This window comes from Panthera uncia (genome assembly GCF_023721935.1).
Source record: "Panthera uncia isolate 11264 chromosome C1 unlocalized genomic scaffold, Puncia_PCG_1.0 HiC_scaffold_4, whole genome shotgun sequence".
Lineage (NCBI taxonomy): Eukaryota > Metazoa > Chordata > Mammalia > Carnivora > Felidae > Panthera > Panthera uncia.
Window position 1 is genome coordinate 27,382,104 of NW_026057585.1, and position 25,356 is coordinate 27,407,459.

Sequence of the window (25,356 nt, forward strand, 5' to 3'; positions counted from 1 at the left end):
GCCAGACATCTGACCATATTGGGCTTGGTTAGCTGAGGGTTTTTGTCCAAGAGAATGGAAAGCTATTAAAGTGGTTTACCTGGGAAGTGACTTGGTCACATAGCCTTTTGTGCGGAGAAGACATGAGAGGGGAACTAAGGGGCATGTGGGTAAGCCATTTAGAAGACTAGGTCAGGCACCCCTCCACCCCCATACAGGTGGACTAGGGTGGTGATGGAAGAGATAGAAGAGAACAGATCCAAAGAAAATTTCAAAGGTGAAATCAACAGGATTTGCTGATAGATGTAATATAGGAGGGAAAGGTAGATTTTTCAAGATGTCTGTTAGCTTTCTTATACAAAATGGATTCAGTTGCAATAAAATTGTCAACTGAAATTAACTTTAAATAATGGCATGACCTAAAAGTTATGAAAAAATTTGCCTCATAAAATTTCAAGGTTTCAAAGTTTTTAGCTGGATGGAGAGCATGGCTCTACTTCCTATTTTTTAGTGTTTCCTAAGCCTGTTTAAAAAAAAAAGTGGAGCGTTTTTCTTTTTATGAAATGCTTACTACAGTGAAACCCTTTCTGGAAACCGTAAATTTGCGTCAGAAAATAACCAGGGACTATCTAATTTCTAGGCAAACAATTTTGGATTTTTTTTTGTGCTGATACTTTCTCCCATTTTGTAACTTCTAAATGTATAATGAAGGCAATTTGTATTATCTTTATTATTTTTCTTGCCCGTTTTTCCCGGGGTTAGACCGGAATTAGTAGACAGTTTCTGTCCCAAACTAAGTACGTACTTCTAAGAATTTCTTCGTTGATACTGGATGGTTGCCTGGCTGGACTGCATGTATTTGTGCCCAGGTTCTGCCCCCTGCGGGACTCTGCATAAACCCAGTTTGTCGAGATGACTGATGGTAGAGGGATTTGCAATCATAAGTGCTATTTGCACACTGATTATTGTTTTTCAGAGTGACCTAAGTCACCTCTCGGGGAGCCGGGACGGCCTCTCGAAACCTGCGCGTCTGCGTCGCGTGCCCGCGGCCTAGGAGGAGCGTGGGCGATGCGGTAGAGCAAAGCCTGCAGCTCCAAGCTTAGGGTCTTCTCGGGCCCCCGAGGGGGTGTGTCCTGTGCTGCTCGTACTGGCAAGGGGCGGTTCAGGAGACTGGGGAAGTCTGCAATTTGTAAGGCTGAGGGCTGGCGCTTTGAAAGAGAGGCGGAGGAGGGAGAGGGATTTCCCCGCCCCCGTTCCCCACGGCCCAATCCCTTCGGTTTCTCTTTTTCTCGACCGGCTGCCCGGCCCCTAACCTGCTCGAACCCATTATGCGGTAGAGGCTGCCGGTCTCTTTAAGGCTCCGCCGCGCCTGCGCCTTGGGCTTTCCTGACGCGGCCGGCCAGACCCTGGAGTAGCCTGCGGGCGGGCAGGGTTGGGGTCGGGTAGTAGTTAAGGCAGTGGCGGTGCCCAGAGGGGTGGTTGAGGGTTGGAGGCGGCTCTGAGCTCGTCAGTGAGCTCGGCGCTTGAGAACGGGCGGGGAAGGCGGCCCGCGGAGTCGAAGCCGGGGCCGAGGCGCTGAGACGCGGCGGCGAGGCTGCCGGCTGGATGGGAAGTTAATGTTTACGGCGGAGTCCACCCAACGTTTCCAAGGTGAGGGGCGCCGCGCCAGGCCGGGCGGGCCGGGAGGCCGGATGGGCCGCGAGCCCGGATTCCGCGGGGCGCACAGCGGGGCCGAGGCGCGGCGAGTGGGGGCCGCCACCAAACTTGCGGCGCGAGCGGGGCGGGCGCGCCCGGCCCCGCCAGGGCCTAAGTTCCCTGAGGCCGCGGCGGCCCGGGACCGTCCTCCCGTGGGCTCTGAGGAGAAAACTCGCTAGCTGGTCTCCCAGTGGAGTCCCAGGGAGGTGGAGGGAACGGGGAGCTTCGGGGGCGCTTTCTCTCAAATCCTGTGTGGGATACTGACGTTTCATGCCCGCCCTCGAGGCCAGAAGTCCGTTCTCTCCGGGTGCCCCGATGGAGTGAGACCACCTGCGCCCTTACTTGCAAAGTTGGCGTCTTCATTTGGCCTCCGGGATTCTGCGCAAGGCAGAGTCGCCAGGCAAGTGATGGGCAAGCCAGGTGTGCTAGGTGACTCCCTGGGGTATCCTTGGACAGCGTTAGTAGCCATCACTGAATCACCTTATGACTAGCGGGGCAAGCCTCAAATTAACCGCAGAATTTCCGGTAGATGGAATTGTGGTGTTCGTGTTTGTTTTAGAATTGCCGTGATTTCTTTGTGTCTGTTTCTTTGGGCGTTTTAGATCAAGTCATTTGTCATCCTTTTCCCGAAGAGTTAAACCAAAACTTTTGGGATGGTTCCTTTGCTTTCCTCCTATCCGTTGTTGTTAGAGGTGATTTTGAAAAGCAGTATTTTCTTGCAAAGATATCTTTTCTTTGGGTTGCAGTGTAGAATAATAAACCCCTTTCTTTGCTGAAAGAAAGAAATCCAGTGTTCTTTGAAGATCAAGTAAAACTATCTGTTGGTGGTTTTTGCCTTTGTTCTGGGCTGATAATGTGTTAATAGCTTTTTTTTTTTTTTTTAAGTAAACTGTCTTGAATTTACCTGAAGCTTCTTGTCTATCCTAAAATGCTAGCCTTAAGGTCTCTGAGAACTGTGTGTCAAGGAAACTTAGAAAGCTTATTGAAGTATACTATGCAGAAAAAGTGCACAATCCTAAGTGGGTAGGTAAAGGATTTTTACTAAGTATACCACCACAGATCAAGAAACAGAACATTACTAAGTTGGGGTTTATACCTAGGAGTGGAATTGTTGGTTTGTGAGGTATGTGGATGATAAACTCAAGTATTAGATACTGTTGAACATTTTCGCAAAGTGGTTGTGCTAATTAGAGAATTTTAATCCAGTTACCCCACATCCTTGTTGGTGCTTGTCAGTTTGAAACCTTTGTGCTATTCTGATAGAAGTGCAGTAATATATTAGTGTGGTTTTAGTTTGCATTTTCTTGATGATTGTGGTTTTATCTTTTATTGGCTATTTATATGTCTTTTGTAAAATGCTTGAGTCTTATTTTTTTAATTTATATTTTGGATATGAGTCCTTTCTGGGAGGTTCACACACACCCTGTCTATAAATTATACATAATTTATCTTATTTCCATTCTGTCTTTTCACTCTTTTAATGGTGTTTTTTTGGTGGATGGACATTCTTAATTTTAATGAAACATATTTACTATTTTCCTTTATGATTACGGCTTTCTGTCTCCTATTTAAGAAATCTTGCTTAGCCTAAGAATATGTAGATGTTTTCCTGTGTTACCTTACACAATTTTTGTTTTGTTTTAATTTCACATTTAAAGTGTACAATTTATAGTAAGTTTTCCATGGATTATAGGGGGTCAAAATTCACTTTTTACCAGGTGGGTATCTTTTTGACCCAGCATTGTTTATTGAAAATAACCATACTTGTCCCTCTGCACTGGTGGCACTTTTTCACAAATCAGGTGACTGTTTAAGGGTGGATCTGTTTCTGGATATTCTGTTTTATTGGTCTATTTGTTATCCTTGCACCAATATTACTGTATTAATGTAATTGTATGATAAGCCTTGATGTGTGATAGTGTAAGGCCTCCAGCTTTGTTCCTTAATAATGGATAGTTTTGGCTCTTTGCATTTCCATATAAATTTCAGAATCTTCTTGTCAATTTCAACAAATTTTGGAAATTGGAATTGAATCTATCAATTTGGAGAGTACTGACATCTTAATATCGAGTTTTCCAATTTATGAACATAGTATGTATCTCTATGTAGGTCTTTTAAAATTTCAGTAATGTTTTGTAGTTTTCTGTGTAAAAGTCTTGCACATCTTTTATTGTTTGATCTTAGGTATTTGAAATTTTTGACATTATTGTAAGTGATATTTTAAAATACTTGTGGCCAGTATATAGAAGTACAGCTGATATGGGGCACCTGGGTGGCTCAGTTGGTTGAGCGTCCGACTTTGGCTCAGGTCATGATTTCACACTTTGTGGTTTTGAGCCCTGTGTCAGGCTCTGCGCTGACCAGATTAGAGCCTGGAGCCTGCTTCAGATTCTATGCCTCTCTCCCTCTCCCCCCACCCCCCTTCTCCCCCTCTCCCCCTCTGCCCCTCTGCCCCTCTGCCCCTCCCCTGCTTGTGCTGTCTCTCTCTCTCATAAATAAATAAACTTAAAAAAAAAAAAGTACAGCTGATCTAAGTCTTTAATCTTCATTGCGACCTAATCTAAACTACACCTTGTATGGTCTAGTTTTCCAAGCTGGTTTGTTTGTTATTTCTTTTTTCATTTCTTTCTTTCTTTTTTTTTTTTTTTTCCCCCTTTGGTGTAGTGTCTAGGACCAATTAAAGAGTTCTAGAGTGTTGAGTATATTGACAATCACTGTGTTAGGACTTTGGGAAAGCTGATTAAGATGCTTCCCCTGCCCTTAAGGGTTTAGAATCTAGGAGGGTAAGTAGAAATTCAAGAAGAGACCTTTATCCTCCACTGTAAGTGCTGTTATGAAAATTGGTTTGGCAGCATGCAAAAAGGACATATAAATTCAACTGGGTAGGGGTGAGAGTGGGGGAGGTAATATGCCTGGCTGGCACTGTTCTGAGTGCTGAGCAAAGGAATTGGGCTGTGGGTAGATAGGGGCTGCTATTCACAATACATGCTTTTCTGCCTAATTCCTTGGCTTTCAGCCTTAGCTTCATTCTACTTTTTTGAGTCTGGAGTCTCTCTAAGTCACTGTTTTTAGGGAATAAATTTATGAGAGGACGTAAATGAAGAGAAACTAAAAGGCCTATATTGCAGAGTTTAAGTTACTAACCTGCTCTTCAGCCCCATACCTTTCCCATCCTGACTATATACTGTCTGGAGACTTCCAAGTCCTGAGCCTTCCTGGGGTTCTGTGAGTAAGGCAAATAAGCCCCCCCCCCCTTTTTCTTTCTTCTTCTTCTTCTTTTTTTAAAGTTTATTTATTGATTTTGAGGGAGAGTGAGCTGGCACACACATGAGAGGGAGAGAGAATCCCAAGCAGGCTCCGTGCTGACATCATGACCTGAACTGAAATCCAGAGTCAGATGCTTAACCGACTAAGCCACCCAGGTGCCCTGTAGATCAGCTTCTTGACCATATTCCCTTATGCAGACCTGTAGGTTTGGCTTCCTGTCCTCTACCCAATTATGTATTCCTCCATCTCTTTCTTGTTATGTGTTGCGGTATCTGAGAATGTTAAAGATAGTCTCTTTAGGCATTCTTTTCCTTGTGTAGTTTGTTTCCTCTAAGTTGCTTTTTTTTCTGTAATTGAGGCCCTCCTCAGAGTTTTGATAATCCTTGGTTTTTTCATGATTGAGAGTGGGGACTAAAAGCTGATTGGAAGCCCTGAGCTTGTAGGTGGGGCTTACTGACTTCCAGTTTTACTCTATAATCTCCTGCATGGAATAGTGGTTCTCAATTTTGGTTGCACTGTAGAATCACGTGGAGAGCTTAAAAAAAATAGAGACACACTGCTAGACTAAAATACAACAGAATCTTTGAGGGTAGGACCCAGGTAGCAATATTTTTTAAACAGATATGATTGCCTACAGTAAAACACACACATTTTAAGTAAATAGTTTGATTTTGCCATGTATACACCCATGTAACTAATAGGATACAGAGCATTGTGAAAACCCTGTAAAATTCCTTAGTATATCTTTGTTCTCTCTTCCCCACTCCCTGCCCAGAGGCAACTGCTATTCTGATTTCTATCCCTATAGATTAACATCGGTATTTCCTGAAGTTGTCCAGGTGATTCCCCTATGTGGTCAAGATTGAAACCATTGGTTCACTTGGACTGTTTGAAGCTAGCTACTCCAGGGTTTCTGTCTTTCCTTTTGGTCTGGCCACATTGCCCAGAGAGTATCTTCCAGTTTTGTGCTTGGAGGGTAGAGGTTTGGTAGCTAGTGATCTGGGAATTCAAGAAACACGGCTGGAGAATGAGTCATAGAACATTCAGTATATAAGGTCACATGATTTGCTTCTTTTTGTTGGGATACTTATGTCCTCTACCTTTTATGGTTTGCTCTCTTGAGAGAATAAATCTCCAGTCAGCTGCTGCATTGAGTATGGGCCACTCAGCAGCTTGGAGAAGGAATGGGGTCTAGGTTTCTAACTGTTCACAGCTTTCACCTGATCCTTTCTTATTTGGGTCTCCCTTGTTCCTCTTTGTTCTGGCAGTTCCTAAGCCTTTTGAGGATTGTGTAGTATAAATTGGGTTTGTTCTAAATTGCCAGCACTGCTGGCTTGTAATTTGGCTGTCTTTGACAAAGTCAATTACCACTCATTCATCTTCTTTCCAGCCTCCAAAATTTTATTGCTGTTGTCTCTTTTTCCATTCTCCCTGTCCTTATGGTTTATGAGCTAAAAATAGAACACAACAACATCTTTTTCCTTGTTTTAGTAGAGTTTTATGAGGGAGGAAAATTAGATGTGTGTGTTCTATCTGCCAACTTAACCTTAATCATCTGCTTTCATTATAAAAATGTGTTGCCATCTGCCCTTCACTGTTGTCTGCTCCTTGAAGGATTATAGCTTTTAAATTTCTTTACTGTTACCTAGAGTGTCGGGAGGGACAAAATATTGGGTCCCAAATATATTGGGACCTTTCTCTAGAAATCCCCAAATTCTTTTGAGAAGTACTTGTCCCAGAATCATACATTCTCAGGATTGGGAATGGTTCTAAAGGTAAGCCAAATGGTGATCTCTCTGATGCTTTATAAAAGTGGGAAACTCATGGGAAAGAGGGGATTAGTGACTAGAGAAAACAGATTGAGCTATGTATCTCTGCAAGGGGTCTGAAAATCCACATAGACCTTAAACATTTAATAGTGAATGAATAATCTTGCATATATTAAAAAGTCATGGTGGTTTTGTCATTTCAATCAATCCATAATATTTCAATCCACCTGTGGTCATGGGAGAAGAATTTTTAATTTTGAAGAAGGATTCCATACCATAAAAAATTGGAAACTATTACTAAGGTTGTAGAGATCTTAGTTTATAGTTAACATAAACTGATAATTAGCTAAAACCACCCACTGAAAGTTTTATGTTAAGCTTCTGTAATAGTTTTGTGATTCTTTGCACTCTTTATTAAAATTTTTTAAATGTTTTTTTAATTTTTGAGAGAGAGAGGAACAGTGTAAATAGGTGAGGGGCAGAGAGGGGGGAGACACAGAATCTGAAGCAGGCTCCAGGCTCTGAGCAGAGCCCGAGGCAGGGCTCGTACTCACAGACTGTGAGATCATGACCTGAGCTGAAGTCAGACGCCCAACCGACTGAGCCACCCAGGCGTCCCTATTTATTTTTTTTAAAACACTAAGTCAGTAGGTTTCCAAATGTTCTTTAAGACAGAGTTTTTGGGGTGCCTGGGTGGCTCATTCGGGCGTCCGACTTCGGCTCAGGTCATGGTCTTACGGTTCAAGCCCCACGTCGGGCTCTGTGCTGACAGCTCAGAGCCTGGAGCCTGTTTCAGATTCTGTGTCTCCCTCTCTCTGCCCCTCCCCTGTTCATGCTCTGTCTCTGTCTCAAGAATAAATAAACATTAAAAAAAAAGTTTTTAACAAAAAGTTCGCAATGAAATCATTTGTTTTCTCTTAGGCCAAGTGTATACAATTTAAAGTATTTACCTTTAAATTATGTCCATCTTTTTCTGTGCTAAAATGCCCTTTTGGAAACATGTAGGTTAATTAGTGTTTTGTGGATAGAACCCGTTGACTGTTGCTCATTATTTCAAATGGCCTGGTGTGTTTGTTGCCATTTCCACCTTTTTTTTTTTTTTTTTAATGATATCTGTACTTATAGAGAGCTTTCCCTGCCTATGCTGTTTGAAGTTTATCCTTTAAGTGGCCAAAGATAATGTGGGTTTAGTGCTTGTTAATTGTTCTTTGTACTAATCCACCCCTCACAATTATACTCTGAAAAGTGTTCCATAAAGCTGGTCAGACTGGCTATCTGGGTCTTCATTGTTGGTTGTTCTTTTCAGTGTCCTGTGAGTTGATGATTAGGGCTCTCTCCATGAGGAACTGCTGGTTCCTGTGTTGTTGGAAGGGACCTTGATGAGAGAGAGGAACAGAACTGGCTGTGTTATTGATCATTGCTCTTGTTTTTCGTAGGAAAGTGCAAGCATTGATATAAAAGTGAAGAGGGGGATTTTGTCTTATCTTTGGGTTGGTGCTCAAATGATTAATAGTTGTCTTCTTTTTTGGCCTGGTATAGATTTTTTGCTATGTCAAAAATGGATCTAGTATTTTCATAAATTATGCTAGTAAATTTGTTAGATCAGTGCTAACAGATACTGGATAAAAGTGTAGCTCTAATGAACAATTGTATAATATATCTAAGTGAGATACATGAGAGAAGGAAAATTTAATATCTTCAGGTATACCAGAAATTAAGATAGTTGAGAAGACTTGATGGTGAGAAGATAGAGCTTGAAGTAAATTGAAAATGAATTTTTTGGGGGCGCCTGGGTCGCTCAGTCAGTTAAGGTGCTGACTTCGGCTCAAGTTATGATATCATGGTTCGTGGGTTTGAGCCCTGCATTGCGCTCTGTGCTGATAACCTGGAGCCTGCTTCAGATTCTGTGTCTCCCTCTCTCTCTGTCTGCCCCTCCCTCATTTCTCTCTCTCTCTGTCTCTCTCAAAAATAAAACAAAAAATTTAAAAAAAGAATGAATTTTAGGGAATAAGCCCATGAAAAGTCTGCCTTTGAATATTTATTTGAAATGCATGTAAGAGATGAGCACAAAGTTAAAGACTCAACCTGACTGCCTTTTTGAAAATGTGGAGAAGCTTCTTTTCTAGTGTCAGATGAGCAAGGTTTATTTTACTTATTTATTTATTTAAATGTTTTTTATTTATTTTTGAGGCAGGGGGAGGGGCAGAGAGAGAGGGAGACACAAAATCTGAAGCAGGCAGGCTCTGAGCTGTCAGCACAGAGCCTGACCTAGGGCTTGAACTCAAGGACTGCAAGATCATGACTTGAGCTGAAGTCTGAGGCTCAACTGACTGAGCCTCCCAGGTGCCCCAGATGAGCAAGGTTTGTAATTGTTATCAAGCATGATGGTACATTTATATGTAAACATACAAGATCAGAAAAATGAATCAGTAAGTGATCTAGAAATTTAAAGAAGTTAAACAGTTGTCAATAAATCATTAAGAACCACCAAAGATAACATACTTAGCATCTCCTCTGTGTCAAACATAATGATAGGTATTGGGAAGATAATGGTGATCTATTCTACATGGACAAAATCCTTGCTCTCACAAAATTTATAAACTCCAGGGGAAGGCACAATTGATACATTCTTGTTTCTGAGTGAGATGATAAAGGTAATTAAGGGGCGCCTGCGTGGCTCAGTCGGTTGAGCGTCCAACTTCAGCTCAGGTCATGATATCACAGTTTGTGAGTTCAAGCCCCACGTCAGGCCCTGTGCTGACAGCTCAGAGCCTGGAGCTTGCTTCTGATTCTGTGTCTCCCGATCTCTCTGCCCCTCCCCCACTTGTGCTCTGCCTCTCTCTGTCTCTCAAAAATAAATGTAAAAAAAAAAAATTTAAAAAGTAATTAAATGATTAACTTGTCTTAAATCTTGAGGCTTTTTATAACTAGGAAGGGAAAATGCTGAGTGAAGTAAGTTTTAAATTTTAATATTGCTTTAAAAGTTTGTGAGGTAAATTTATTTACAGTGAAACACATAAAACTTAACTATACATTTGAGTTTTGATAAATGTATATGCCTTTGTGAATCTCTTTACCTCTCCCCCTAATAATCCTTCATGGTTCTTTTAGTCAGACCCTGTTGTTATCTTTTACCACAGATTAGGTTTTCTTGTTCTTGAACTTCTCATAAAAATTGAATAATTCAGTGTATTCTTCTCTGTCTGGCTTCTTTTGTTCAACATAATGTTTTTGAAATTAAGCCATGTTGTTGCTCACATCAATAGTTCTTTTTAATTGGTGGGCAGTAATCCATTGTATAGCTATAATACAGTTTATCCATTTCCCCATTTGGTTATTATGAATAAAGCTGTTATGAACACTTGACTACTGGTCTCTTTAGAGACATACATTTTCATTTCTATTGGATAAATAACTAGAGGTAGAATTACTGGGTCAGCGGATAGATGCATATTTAACTTAAGAAGACAGTTACAAACAATTTTTCCCAAGTGGTTATACCATTCCACATTTCAGCCAGCAATCTGTGAAGAGTCTAGTTAAATCAGAGCTGAGTTTCAGAAAGTTTATTCTGGTACAGTGGAGCACAAGACTTAAGATAGGGAAAACACACAGTAAAGTAATAGAGTTGAAAATTGATGTACTCCTATTCCAAGGAGTTGGACAGGGCAGTGGGGGGGGGGGGATCTTAAGGATTCTAGAGCTGTGGTATGTGGGGTGAAGATAAGGGAGGGGCCAAATGACCCCGATGTATCTGTCCTAGGCTTTTGGATATTGGTGTGGCAGTAATTAGAGGGAGCTGAAGAATAGATTTTGGAGAGAAAAGTACAGCCTTTTTGGAGGTTATTTACATGTTTCTATATCTGTCTGTTAAATATATATATATTTATTTATATATTTAAAATGTATATAATGTATTTTTTATATATTATATAGGTTGAAATACCACATTTCTTTTGTTGTTTATTTATTTTTTATTTTAAGTAATCTTTACACCCACTGTGGGGCTCAGACTCATAACCTTGAGATCAAGAGCTGCATGCTCTGCTGAATGAGCCAGCCAGGTGCCCTGAAATTTCATATTTCTTGATCCAGTAGTTGTACTTGATGGAATAACTCCTAGAGAACTACACAAATGTTTAGAGGTATTTTTGGCACCTGGTATAAAATAAAAAATTGAAAACAACCCAAGGAGGGGTACTTGGGTGGCTCAGTTGGTTAAGCATACAACTCTTGGTCTGGGCTTAGGTCATGATCTTGCCATTTGTGAGTTCACGCCCCTCCTTGGGCTCCGTGCTGACAGTGTGGACCCTGCTTGGGATTCTTTCTCTGTCTCTTGCTCACAAAAATAAATAAACTTAAGGAAAAAAAAAAAAAAAGAAAACAACCCAAGTAGCTATCAGTAAAGGATTGCTAACTAAAATGTGGTACATTCTTATGATAGCATGATATACAGTTAAGGTAATATGGTGTGTGTATATACTGTATTTCCTATTGCTACTGTAATAAATTAACAGACTTAGCTTAAAAAAAAAATTAAGTCTCTTACAGTTATGGGGGCCAGAGGTCTGATTCACAGGGCTAAAGTCAAGATATTGGCAGGGCAGGGGCGCCTGGGTGGCTCAGTCGGTTGAGCGTCCGGCTTCGGCTCAGGTCATGATCTCACAGTCTGTGAGTTCAAGCCCCGCGTCGGGCTCTGAGCTGACAGCTCAGAGCCTGGAGCCTGCTTCTGATTCTGTGTCTCCCTCTCTCTCTGCCCCTCCCCTGCTCATGCTCTGCCTCTCTCTGTCTCAAAAATAAATAAAAACATTAAAAAAAAAAAATTTTAAAAAAGATATTGGCAGGGCTGTTCCCAAGGGTAGAATCTGTTTTCTTGCCTTTTCCAGCTGTTAGAGTTGCATTACTTATATTTGCATTGCATTCTGTGGATCTTTTCTCTCTTTCTTTCTTTCTTTCTTTCTTTCTTTCTTTCTTTCTTTCACATCCAAGTTAGCTTATAGTGCAACAATGATTTCGGGGGTAGATTCCTTAATGCCCCTTACCCATTTAGCCCATCCCCCCTCACACAACCCCTCCAGTAACCTCTCTTTGTTCCCCATATTTAAGAGTCTCTTATGTTTTGGCCTCTCTCTGTTTTTATATTATTTTTGCACCTTCTTCCATCTTCTAAGCCAGCTGTTTAACATCTTCAGATGGGCTCAACCCAGCTAATCTGGATAACCTCCTCATCACAAAATCCTTAACTTAATTTGCCGAGCTTCTTTTGTCGTTTAGAGTAACATTCAGGGGCGCCTGGGTGGCTCAGTTGGTTGAGCTTCCGACTTTGGCTCAGGTCATGGTCTTGTGGTCTGTGGGTTTGAGCCCCGGGTTGGGCTCTGTGCTGACGGCTCAGAGCCTGGAGCCTGCTTCAGACATGTGTCTCCCTCTCTCTCTTCCTCTCCCCTGTTCATGCTCTGTCTCTCTGTCAAAAATAAATAAACATTTTAAAAACTATTAAAAGGGGTGCCTGGGTGGCTCAGTTAGTTAAGCGTCCGACTTCGGCTCGGGTCATGATCTGGCTCGTGGTTCATGAGTTCCAGCCCCACTGTAACAAAAGTGCTGACAGCTCAGAGCCTGGAGCCTGCTTCAGATTCTGTGTCTAACTCTCTCTCTGCCCCTCTCCTACTCACGGTCTGTCTCTCAATAATAAACAAATGTTTAAAAAATAATAAAGTAATATTCATAGGGGTGCCTGGGTGGCTCAGTTGGTTAAGCATCCCATTTTGGCTCAGGTCATTATCTCAGGTTGGTGGGTTCAAACCCTGCATGGGGCTCTGTGCTGACAGCTCAGAGCCTGGAGCCTGCTTAAGATTCTGTGTCTCCCTCTCTCTCTGCCCCTCCCCTACTCGTGCTCTGTTTCTCTCTGTCTCAAAAATAAATAAACAAAAAAAAAATTTTTTTAAAGTGACATTCATATGCTTTGGGTATTATGATGAGGAGCTCTTTAGGAGGTTGTTAATCAAGTCACTAATAATGCTAACAAGGACAGGAGATCAAGGTACATTAAAAAAATTCTCAAAGAAATATATATAGTATGTTCTAACTTTTGTTAAGTTAAAAATATACATATATACTCCTATGTTAGTATATGTATAGAAAAGAATTTTTTTTTTTTTTTTTTTTTTTTTAAAGCAAGCATGAGCAGGGGAGAGGGAGAGAGGCAGTGGAGAGACAGAGAATCTTAAGTAGGCTCCATGTTCAACATGGAACTCAATCCCATTACCCTGGGATCATGACCTGAGCTGAAATTGAGAGTTGGATGCGCAACTGACTAAGCCACCCAGGTGCCCCTAGAAAAGAGATCTTGATGGAGATAGACCATATTGCTAACAGAGGCTATCTTTGAGAGTAGGATTACAGAGTATTTAAACTTTCCATTTTTTTCTATGATATTTCAATTCGTAATTAACATGTATTTTCTAATCAGAAAAATCACAATAAGTAAAAGGATAGAGTATAATACTTGGTCATATATTGCAGAGAGATCAATAAACAGGCTTTTGGTGAGCGACCTTGGTAAGTGTGGTTTCAGAAAAATGGTAGGGCAAAAGCCAGATTGTAGTGAGAAAGTGGAAGGTGAGGAAGGGAAGAATGAAAAGGTAAACATCTTTCCAGTTGCTTAGCTATGAGAGGTGGCAGGATGCTGTGAGACCAGGGCTTTTCAGAGGGATAAGTAAAATTCAGTGAGATTTTTAAATATGGCAGAGCAGCATGTTTGAAAGTTGAAAGCAGAAACTGGGAGGAAGAGAGAGATAACTTGAGTTCCAGGACAATTCGGAGTATGAGGCCTGAGGTCTTCTGACTTGATTAGACAGAAAACCCACTTCCCTGTGGCGGATAAGACCGAGAGTGGTGTCGATATGCCTACTAGTTTATAATATTTTAGTTTTCTTCAATATTATCAGATTAAGAAAACATCTCTTGCAATCATAAATGCTTCTTTGACATCTTCTGAGAGTCTGAGGTTATTGTGTAACTATGTAAATTTAGTCTTGGTAATGTATGTACCCACATTGTCTTGATTTGTCCCCCAAACTTCTGATTGTTTCTGTAGCCTAGCATATAAATTTCAGGGAATAAGACCTTAGTTTTCTAGGTGCAACATTTTGGGGATTTTTTTATTTTATTGAAACTAATTATTGCATAAGAAAATCTTTATATAAGATTGTATCAATTTTCTTTTGACTCTAGAATGTTACACAGGAAAGCATTGGAGATAACATTCACTTCAACCTTTTTTCAAGTTCCTGACAAGGAAAAAGAGCTTAAATAACTTTTGAGGAGGCCACGTGTATCTTGTTGATAGAACATGGTACTTTTACCTTGCTGAGATGCTGAGGACCTTCTTAAAAATTATTATCCCAGGGGCGCCTGGGTGGCTCAGTTGGGTAAGCGGCCCACTTCGGCTCAGGTCACGATCTCGCGGTCCGTGAGTTCGAGCCCCGCGTCGGGCTCTGTGCTGACAGCTCAGAGCCTGGAGCCTGTTTCAGATTCTGTGTCTCTCTCTCTCTCTCTGACCCTCCCCCATTCATGCTCTGTCTCTCTCTGTCTCAAAAATAAATAAACGTTAAAAAAAAATTATTATCCCATTGACATTTGGTATATTTGTGCCAGGATTTCCTGATTTTTCATATGTATCCTTCTATCCAGTTTTGATTAACATACATTTCCTTCTCACAATTTGATCACTTTTTAAAAAAAATTATTTTTTAATGTTTATTTATTTTTGAGAGAGCGTGAGCAGAAAGAGAGGGAGACACAGAATCCCAAGTAGGCTCCAGGCTCTGAGCTGTTAGCCCAGACCCCAACATGGGGCTTGAACTCACAAACTGAGATCATGACCTGAGCTGAAGTCGGACACTCAACTGACTGAACCACCCAAGTGCCTTTTCTTTTCTTTCCTTTCCTTTCCTTTCCTTTCCTCTTCTCTCTTTTCTCTTTTCTTTTTTTTCTTTTATTTAAGTGTATTCATTTATTTTGACAGAGAGGGAGAGCATGAGCAGGGTAGGGACGGCAGAGAGAAAGAGAGAAAGAGAAAGAGAAAGAGAGAATCCTAAGCAGGCTCTGTGCCATTAGCTTGGAGCCAGACACAGGGCTTGAATTCACAGAATGTGATATCATGACCTGAGCCAAAACCAAGAATCTGACGTTTAACTGACTGAGCCACCCAGGTGCCCCACTTTTCCTCTATTAGTATCATTGCAATTAAATTAATGAACACAACTAGCATTAAAGTAGAAGTTTTAGGACTTTGGTATGATCTGTGCATTGTTTACCTATTTGGAGAATTATGTTGAAGATTCTAATTGCCATTTTAGGATTTTTCAGAACAGTGGTGATCGTTTTTATTTCATATTGGGTATGGAGTGACAGTGCTTAACACACTTCTTGACCCAGGGCTTGGTATATTGTGTATACTAAATAAAAAATTCATGTAATATGTGATATAGTTTAAGAGAGACTTGTTCTGATCAATGAAACCAGAAGGTGGTTCTTTGAAAGAATTAACAAAATTGATAAACCACTAGCCAGTTTGATCAAAAAGAAAAAGGAAAGGACCCAAATAGATAAAATCCAGAAGGAAAGAGGAGAGATCACAACCAACACAGCAGAAATAAAAGCAATAATAAGAGAATATTATGAGCAATTGTATGCCAATAAAATGGGGAATCTGGAAGAAATGAACAAATTCCTAGAAACATATACACTACCAAAACTGAAACAGGAAGAAATAGAAAATTTGAACAGACCCATAACCAGTAAGGAAATCAAATTAGTAATCAAAAATCTCCCAAAAAATGAGTCCAGGGCCAGATGGCTTTCCAGGGGAATTCTACCAAACATTTAAGGAAGAGTTGACATCTATGCTCTTGAAGCTGCTCCAAAAAATAGAAATGGAAGGAAAACTTCCAAACTCTTTCTATGAAGCCAGCATTACCTTGATTCCAAAACCAGACAGAGACCTGACTGAAAAGGAGAACTATAGACCAGTTTCCCTGATGAACACGGATGCAAAAATCCTCAACAAGATAGTAGCCAACTGGATCCAACAATACATTAAAAAAATTATTCACCACGTCCAAGTGGGATTTATACCTGGGATGCAGGGCTGGTTCAATATCTGCAAAACAATTAACACGATTCATCATATCAATAAAAGACAGGACAAGAACATATGATCCTCTAAATAGATACAGAGACAGCATTTGACAAAATACAGCATCCTTTCTTGATAAAAACCCTCAAGAAAGTAGGGATAGAAGGAGCATACCTCGAGATCATAAGAGCCATATATGAATGACCCAACGCCAATATCATCCTCAATGGGGAAAAACTGAGAGCTTTCCCCCTAAGGTCAGGAACAAGACAGGGATGTCCACTCTCGCCACTGTTATTCAACATAGTATTGGAAATCTTAGCCTCTGCAATCAGACAACACAAAGAAATAAAAGGCATCCAAATCGGCCAGGAGGAGGTCAAACTTTCACTCTATGCTGATGACATGATACTTTATATGGAAAACCCTAAAGATTCCACCAAAAGACTGCTAGAACTGATTCATGAATTCAGCAAAGTTGCAGTATATAAAATCAATGCACAGAAATTGGTTGCATTTCCGTACACCAACAATGAAACAACAGAAAGAAAAATCAAGGAATTAATTCCATTTACACTTGCACCAAAAACCATAAAATACCTAGGAATAAATCTAACCAAAGAGGTGAAAAATCTATACACTGAAAACTATAGAAAGCTTATGAAAGACATTGAAGAAGACACAAAATGGAAAAAGATTCCATGCTCCTGGATACGAAGAACAAATATTGTTAAAATGTTGATACTACCCAAAGCAATCTACATATTCAATGCAATCCCTATCAAAATAACACCAGCATTCTTCACAGAGCTAGAACAAATAATCCTAAAATTTGTATGGAATCAGAAGAGTCCCTGAATAGCCAAAGCAATCTTGAAAAAGAAAACCAAAGCAGGAGGCATCACAATCCCGGACTTCAGGCTATACTACAAAGTTGTAATCACCAAGACAGTATGGTACTGGCACAAGAACAGACACTCAGATCAATGGAATAGAACAGAGAACCCAGAAATGGACCCACAAATGTATGGCCAACTAATCTTTGACAAAGCAGGAAAGAATATCTAATGGAATAAAGACAGTCTCTTCAGCAAGTGGTGATGGGAAAACTGGACAGCAACATGCAGAAAAATGAACCTGGACCACTTTCTTACACCATACACAAAAATAAACTCAAAATGGATGAAAGACCTGAATGTAAGACAGGAAGCCCTCAAACTCGAGGAGAAAGCAGGCAAAAACCCTTTGATCTTGGCCGCAGCAACTTCTTACTCAACATGTCGCCAGAGGCAATGGAAACAAAAGCAAAAATGAACTATTGGGTCCTCATCAAAATAAAAAGCTTCTGCACAGCGAAGGAAACAATCAGTAAACTAAAAGGCAGTTGACAAAATGGGAGAAGATATTTGCAAACGACATAAAGATCAGATAAAGTGTTAGTATCCAAAATCTATAAATAACTTATTAAACTCAACACCCAAAAAACAAAGAATCCAGTGAAGAAATGGGCAAAAGACATGAATAGACACTTCTTCAAAGAAGACATCCGGATGGCCAACCGACACATGAAAAAAATACTCAACATCACTCATCATCAGGGAAATACAAAGCAAAACCACAATGAGATACCACCTCACACCTGCCAGAATGGCTAACGTGAACAATTCGGCAACAACAGGCTAACATGAACAATTCAGGCAACAACAGATGTTGGCGAGGATGCGGAGACAGAGGATCTCTTTTGCATTGTTGGTGGGAATGCAAGCTGGTGCAGCCACTCCACAGTATGGAGGTTCCTCAAAAGAAAACAAAAAAATAGAACTACCCTATGACCCAGCAATTGCACTACTAGGTATTTATCCAGGGGGTACAGGTGTGCTGTTTTGAAGGGACACATGCACCCCAATGTCTATAGCAACACTATCAACAATAGTCAAAGTATGGAAAGAGCCCAAATGTCCATTGATGGATGAATGGATAAAGAAGATGTGGTCTATATCTATATCTATACCTATATATACAATGGAGTATTACTCGGCAATTAAAAAGAATGAAATCTTGCCATTTGCAACTATGTGGATGGAACTGGAGGGTATTATACTAAGTGAAATTGGAGAAAGACAAAAATCATATGACTTCACTCATATGAGGACTTTAAGAGACAAAACAGGTGAACATAAGGGAAGGGAAATAAAATAATATAAAAACAGGGAGGGGGACAAAACAGAAGAGACTCATAAATATGGAGAACAAACTGAGGGTTACAGGAGGGGTTGTGGGAGGTGGGGATGGGCTAAATGGGTAAGGGGCACTAAGGAATCTAATCCTGAAATCATTGTTGCACTATATGTTAACTAATTTGGATGTAAATTAAAATAAATAAATAAAATTAAGTAGTAAAAAAATGAATAAATGTTAAAAAAATAATAAAAGTTAAAAAATCAGAAAAAAAAGAGACTTGTTCTGAATTTGTGCTTCTTCAGACTTTCTAGATTGAAACATAGGGAAGCCAGTATTTTAGTATATACTCTTGCTGCTGCCAGGAAAAAATTGTGTGTGTGGATATAGATATATATATATATATATATATTTTTTTTTTTTAAACAGTTTTGTGTTTGTATCAATGGAAGGTTGAGGTCAGGGAACAGACTTATTAGCTCCTTATCCATGAACTTCACCTCAGCTATAGCTGTTTTATGTGCAGCTCAAAGGATCAAATTTTAGTTAGCTAGTACTCTTAGCCAGTTTTTTCTTCCTTCCTTCCTTCCTCCCTTCCTTCCTCCCTCCCTCCCTTCCTCCCTCCCTCCCTCCCTTCCTCCCTTCCTCCCTTCCTCCCTCCCTTCCTCCCTTCCTCCCTTCCTCCCTCCCTCCCTTCCTCCCTCCCTTCCTCCCTTCCTCCCTCCCTTAGATAGCATTCTCTCCTCCCAGTTTTTTTTTTTTTTTTTTTTTTTTTTTTAGTGTTTATTTTTGAGACAGAGACAGAGCATGAGCAGGGGAGGGGCAGAGAGCGAGGGAGACATGGAATCTGAAGCAGGCTCCAGGCTCAGCCAGATGTGGGGTTTGAACTCACAAACCTGCAAGATTATGACCTGAGCCGAAGTCAGATGCTTAACCAACTGAGCCACCCAGGTGTCCTCTCTCCTCCCAGTTTTAATATAAAAGTTTTTGTGGGGAAATTACATCAGTTTTGTGGTAATACAATAAAATGTTTTACAGAATTCAATACTTTCCCTTTCTGTAAAGGAAAACAACCTTGTTTTTGTTGAGGATCTAGTAGAATTCTATATTGCAGATAATTTCATTATAAGAATTGATGGCTGGAAAAAAAATGTGGCATTATGTAGTAGAAAAAACAAGCATTTTGCTTTGTCATTTTCCTTGTTATTTAACATTTCTGAGTCTGTTTCCTTATCAGAAGGTATGCATTTTCATATTTACTGTGCAAAGATGGTCATGAGGAATGGAAATAATAAATTTTAACTGCCTGGAGCAGTAGCTGGCATGGGTTTTAATGCTCAATATAAATAGCAGCTGTTATGATTCTGTGACTGATGTTATTAAAGGAAGACTAAAAAACAGAAAGGACACATAGAATTTATATGGAAGGTATTATTTAAGGAAGATGTGTCCGATAGCAAGATTGGTTTGTTTTCTATTCAGGTTTGAATTATCAAAATGACTAAGTGGATTACCAAAACTATCTATAAGATCCTTTTCTCATATGTTAATGTGATAAATGATAATATCTACCTCATAATTGTTTGGTGTATTGTATGTGCTTAGAAATATTGATTACCTTATTCTTTGGATGATTTAGGTTGGCAGAGTAGCAACAGAAATTCTCGGTTTGTATGTTATCTTTTATAGATTCTTTACTGAAGTGTATAGCATTAAATAAGACTTGAATTTTTTAGAATGAACAAAACATTATTAAAATTTTAAAAATGTTTAGTTTTGAAAGAGAGATGGAACACAAGCATGGGTGGAGCAGAGAGAGAGAGAGAAACACAGAATCCAAAGCAGGCTCTGGGCTCTGAGCTGTCGGAGCCCAATGTGGGGCTTGGCCCACAAACCATGAGATCGTGAGCTGAGCCAAGATTGGACGCTTAACTGACTGAGCTCCCAGGTGTCCCTAGAATGAACAAAACTTAATTCAGATCCATAGCTCATAGTGATTTTGTTATTTGAGCAAGATAGCTTAAAGGGGCACTATTTGTTTCTTTTTGAGAAATAAGTTTAACCTAGCAATTAATATATAAATGTATAGGGGCACCTGAATGGCTCAGTCAGTTAAGCATCTGGCTTTGGCTCAGGTCACGATCTCATGGTTCGTGGGTTTGAGCCATGTGTCAGGCTCTAGGCTGACAGCTCAGAACCTGCTTGGGATTCTCTCTCTCTCTTTTCCTCTGCCCCTCCCCCACTCAAATTCTGTCTTTTTCTCTCAAAAATGAATAAACGTTAAAAACATTAAAAAAATGAATATATAAACCTGAAAAACATTTTAATACTGGGTAGTAGTTGAAATGGTCAGTTAAAATATTTTATTAAATTTTTGAATAAATTTGAACATCTATAGCGCTTAGGTTTTAAATGCTAAATGAAAAACAAAGGTAAATGAATGCTGATTCCTTAGGGTAATTGCATTCTGTAGCTAGTACAGTTTTGGTACTTTTTTTCTAAGTTTATTATTTTGAGAGAGAGAGAGAGAGAGGGAGGGGCAGAAGAGAGAGGGATAGAGAGAGAGAATCCCAGGCAGGCTCTGTGCTGTCAGTGCAGAGCCAGATGGCGGGCTCCATCTCACAAACCATGTGATCATGACCTGAGCCAAAATAAAAGCCATACACTCATCCCACTGAGCCACCCAGGTGTCCCAGTTTTGGATGTCTATTTATTTATTTTTAATGTTTGTTTATTTTGAGAGAGGGTGTGTGGGTGCCAGGGCTTGGGGGAGGGGAAGAGAGAGTGAGAGAGGGAGAGAGAGAATCCTAACCAGGCACTGAACTATCAGTGCAGACCCCTCACCCCATGTAGTACTCCATCACATGAAATGTGAGATCATGACCTGAGCCCAAATCAAGAGTCAGATGCTTAAGTGACTGAGCCACCCAATCACCCCTTGGATAACTTTATACAAACATTTAAAATGCTAAAACTGACGTTAAAAAAAAAATTTTTTAAATGCTAAAACTGAGTTGTACTTCATTCACTTGAAATGTTTCAATCACCTAGCCTGTATATAACAGCAATACTCAGATATTTTGAATGGGTTGGAAAAATATGTGCATGTCTGTGGCTATATGTGTATGGTAACTTTACAGGTAGCTTAAGGTATTTCAGAGCTGTCTCAGTCTAGTAGAATTAAGGGAATTCAGTTAGCTGGAGAGCTGTGCATGTGATACCCTTTAGTAAAGTCCTTTGATAGTGACTATAAATACAGGTTTACAACTATTAAGCAATAAACTCATATCACTGGAACTTTAAATATAAAACATTAGCAGCAAACTGACATTTTATATTTAGAAGATTTTTTGAAAAAAACTTAAGTCTGATAAACAGGTTAGTTGGAGTTCAGTGCTTCTGGTAGCCTTGGTAAAATTCCATTTTCCTTTAGAATAGGCATGTATTTGGGATGTGGTGGCCATTGGTTTCTATTTTCTGTTCACTTTCTTTGTTCCTTTTTCTTTAGAAACTATTGCTGTAGTTTATACAGTAGGAAGGTTTCCTTTTGTGCAATAATGTTAAAAGTCAGGAAAATATCAATTGTTCTCCAGATCTGTCATACAGATCTGTTCACAGAAAATATGAAAGTTTATAAAAAAAGGTTTTTGCTGATATTCTTGAAACTTTTTATACTAGTATTACATGGATTAAAAAAAGATTATGTACAGTCTATAATAGGCTATTTATGAAGGAGGTAGGAATTTTCATGATATGTTGACAATTTCATTTTGAAATATTTCCATCTCAATGTTTCATTTTAGTTAACTTCTTAAATTGGTAATCAGGTTGGTTTTGAGTGGGCCCTGTTCTGTCAAAATCCTCAGGATCATGGTTTTTTTTACTTTTATGTTCTACAGTTAGTTTAAGGTTACCTTCCTATCAGTGATTTATACTTGTCAGGACGTTTTTGTTTTGAGGCCAAATGTTTAGTATCCCAGCTCCATCGTTTATTAGCTAATGGATCTTGGGCACGTTGTTTAACTTCCATAAATGTCAGTAAAACCTATATTAGGGTTGTGAGGGTTTAGTAAGATAATTGATGTAAATCGTGTTGCAGTGCCTGGTACATAGTATACAGTAGATGATGGTGGTGGCAGCAGCAGTAAGTAGTATATCATTGTGTATAAATTGTGCTTTTTTGAAATTTAGCTCTAGAGGTAGGAGGGGTCATAGAGAGATGGAAATATGCTGTATGCCTACAGAAAATAAATTAACTTGGAAATTTATCATGTAGACATTTAAAGGAAGGAGTCTTGTCAGCAGTGTTGCTCTTATTTCCTGTTTTTTTCCCCTTTCGCTGTAATATCTGTTCTATTTTTTGATTCCTGTTGAAGCCAGTGTTCTGTATCTTCCCTTCCTACATCTCTTTTTGACAGTTGTTAGCTTACATAAATGAAAGACATAGTTTGAAATTCTTTGTGGAAATTACAGGGTATATTTTTAAAATCTGTCCTATATTTATTAATAATACTCCAAATGTACAATACATTCCCATTTATAATATTTATTTCCATGTTTACAGAGTTGGAACAATACTTTCTTATAACCTGCTTAAGAGATTGAAGATGTATATTACAATTGCACCAGCCTTAAATCCTATTGGAACAAGGTTGAGTATAAATATATATTTTTTTTCTTTTCACACATTCATTCAGTTGTATATCAAGTTTTTCCTGGACTCAGAGTTTCCAGCACTTTGAAGAATAAAGACAAGTATCAATGTGTATAGGTATAAATTAATGATTTTTTATATTTACATTGACATAGACCATTTTGAAATTTGAGCAAACATTTCAGAAGGTACTTCTAAGCTTGATACATTGCTGTTTATTTTGAAAGCAAATAAGAAAGGACCTCTCAGGATCCCATTTGGCATTACAAACACTTACACAAATACCCACTGAAAAAGTATGGTGCTATAAGTTGGTGAGCTCTGGGGTTTGTAATCTTGTATAAACAGAGTTGTAGTTTAAATAGTGATCCCAGAAATAAATATTCTGTTATTCATCTACCTGCCAGTTTCCTTGTGAATTTATGAATTCCTGTGAAACTTATGGTGAAACTTCAGATGCTTGTAATAACCAGTTTCAGACTAACTATGTAACTAATTTAAAAAATAAGACGTAGGTAGAAAAGCTTGGATATCTGTAGACTTGTCCGTCTATTTATTCTTTAGACCAACTTTTGAGTATCTTGTTGAGTAGTATATAGTAGGTATGTACTAGGCATTATGGAGGGCAAAGTAGTACCTTCTTTGTGGTCAGAACAGAATAAAAAAATGCTGTCAGGTTCCAGCTCCCCTCCCTTCTCAGTAGTACTCCTAACCTGTAATCCTGACCTCAGTATTGGTCTCTTAATGGGTTGCTTCAGCATTGTGTTGCTTTCTCCCGTTTATTTCCTTATTGTGTATTATTTCTCAAAATAGAACATATATATCCTGCTATAACAAAGGACTCTACAAAAATGCTTTCCCTTCATTTATGCAAATAATACATATTTGTTCAAGAAAATTTGTAAAACATCAACAGTATAAATATTAAAACCATAAGTTAACATTTATGTATTCTAGAACATATTTATATATTAATATAGACTCTAATAGAATATAGTCTGATATCCTATTTAATTTTGTTGTGGTAATTGCTATTGGCAGCTTTTGTTACTGTTTACCTTTATAGTTCCTCTGTTGGCTTTCCAGCCAGAGCAAACTATTAAAAGTGTGTTTGGCACTTGTGTTCCCATGGTCATAGCAGCATTATTCACAATAGTCCAAGTAGGAAACAATCCAAATGTCCATCAACAGATGAATAGATAAACAACAGATGAGTAGAGATATCTTTATTTATTTTTCTACCTACCTACCTATCTATACCTATCTTTCAGCCTTAAATATATCAGGTTTTTTATGGTCTCAGAGTTTCCAACACCTTGAAAAATGAGAGAAATATACATATAATGAAATATTATTCAGCCACAAAATGAAATGAAGCTCTGATACGTAACACAGCATGGATGAATCTTGAAAATGTTGCTGAATGAAATGAGCCAGACACAGAAGGACAAATGTTGTATGTATGATTCTACTTATGAATCTAGAATAGGTAAATTCAGAGTCAGAAAGTAGATCAGAGATTAACTTGAGGCTGGAGGGAAGGAAGAATGGATACAGAGTTCCTGTTTGGGGTGATGAAAAAGTCTTGGAAATGGTTGGTAATGGCTGTACAAATTGTAAATATAATTATTTCCAATGAATTATATACTTAAAAATGGGTACAGTGGCAAATTTTATGTTTGGAACCCTTATGGGCTTGTGGCTAGTTCAGTTTTACTTCTAAGAGTGAGGTGATGATCTCTCTCATTCATGTTCCATCGTAGTCCCCCTAGTTCCTGCTCCTTTTTTTTAAAGGCTAGCAGTGATTATTTGAGTGGTATTTTATGGATAATTAATTTTTCTTCGTGATTTAAGAAATGTTTTTGCCACAAATGTGCATCACTTGTAATGAAAAAAATCTATAAATAAGAATTATTTTAAAGCAAAGTGAAATCAGATATGTTTATCTTCTTTAGCCTCCTATTTACTTTCTTTCTCATACCCTTTATCTCTTCCTGGTCATTCACTTTTTTTGATGTATTTACCTCATTCTTTTTAAAAAAAAAAAAAAAATTTTTTTTTAACGTTTATTTTTGAGACAGAGAGAGACAGAGCATGAACGGGGGAGGGTCAGAGAGAGGGAGACACAGAATCTGAAACAGGCTCCAGGCTCTGAGCTGTCAGCACAGAGCCCGACGTGGGGCTCGAACTCACAGACCGCGAGATCATGACCTGAGCCGAAGTCGGCTGCTTAACCGACTGACCCACCCAGGTGCCCCCCCCATTCTTTAATTATACGAGTTTTATATAACCAAGTTAAAGATAATTGGAAAAAGAAAGGGAAGAAAAAGCATTTCCTTATCCTCAAATTCCAACATAACCTTGGTTTTTAGAGAATTTTTTTTTTTTATGTTTATTTACTTTTGAGAGAAAGAGAGACAGAGTGTGAGTGGGAGAGGGGCAGAGAGAGAGGGAGACAGAATCTGAAGTAGGCTCCAGACTCTGAGCTGTCAGCACAGAACCTGACGCGGGACTTGAACTCACAAACTGTGAGATCATGACCTGAGCCAAAGTCGGATGCTTAACTGACTGAGCCACCAAGGTGCCCCATAAAATAACTTGGTTTTAAGTTTTATGTATTTTCTTTTCCCCCCATATGTTACCACCACATTAACAAAAGCCTATTTACAATAGTTCTT

The 25,356-nt window shown here is 39.2% G+C and overlaps 1 protein-coding gene across 3 annotated transcripts in view; it reads left to right on the forward strand.

Annotated features, from left to right (window-relative positions):
• The first annotated feature begins 1,338 nt into the window (after positions 1-1,338).
• The window catches only part of EVI5 (ecotropic viral integration site 5), a 239,107-nt gene continuing 215,089 nt past the window's right edge, over positions 1,339-25,356 (forward strand). For 2 of the 3 annotated variants that reach the window (XM_049618441.1, XM_049618442.1), the window contains exons 1-2: positions 1,339-1,629; positions 22,589-22,675. The gene's annotated coding sequence lies outside the window, so the exon portion shown is untranslated. The remainder of the gene's footprint in view (positions 1,630-22,588; positions 22,676-25,356) is intronic. The other variant, XM_049618439.1, reaches the window with a different exon arrangement.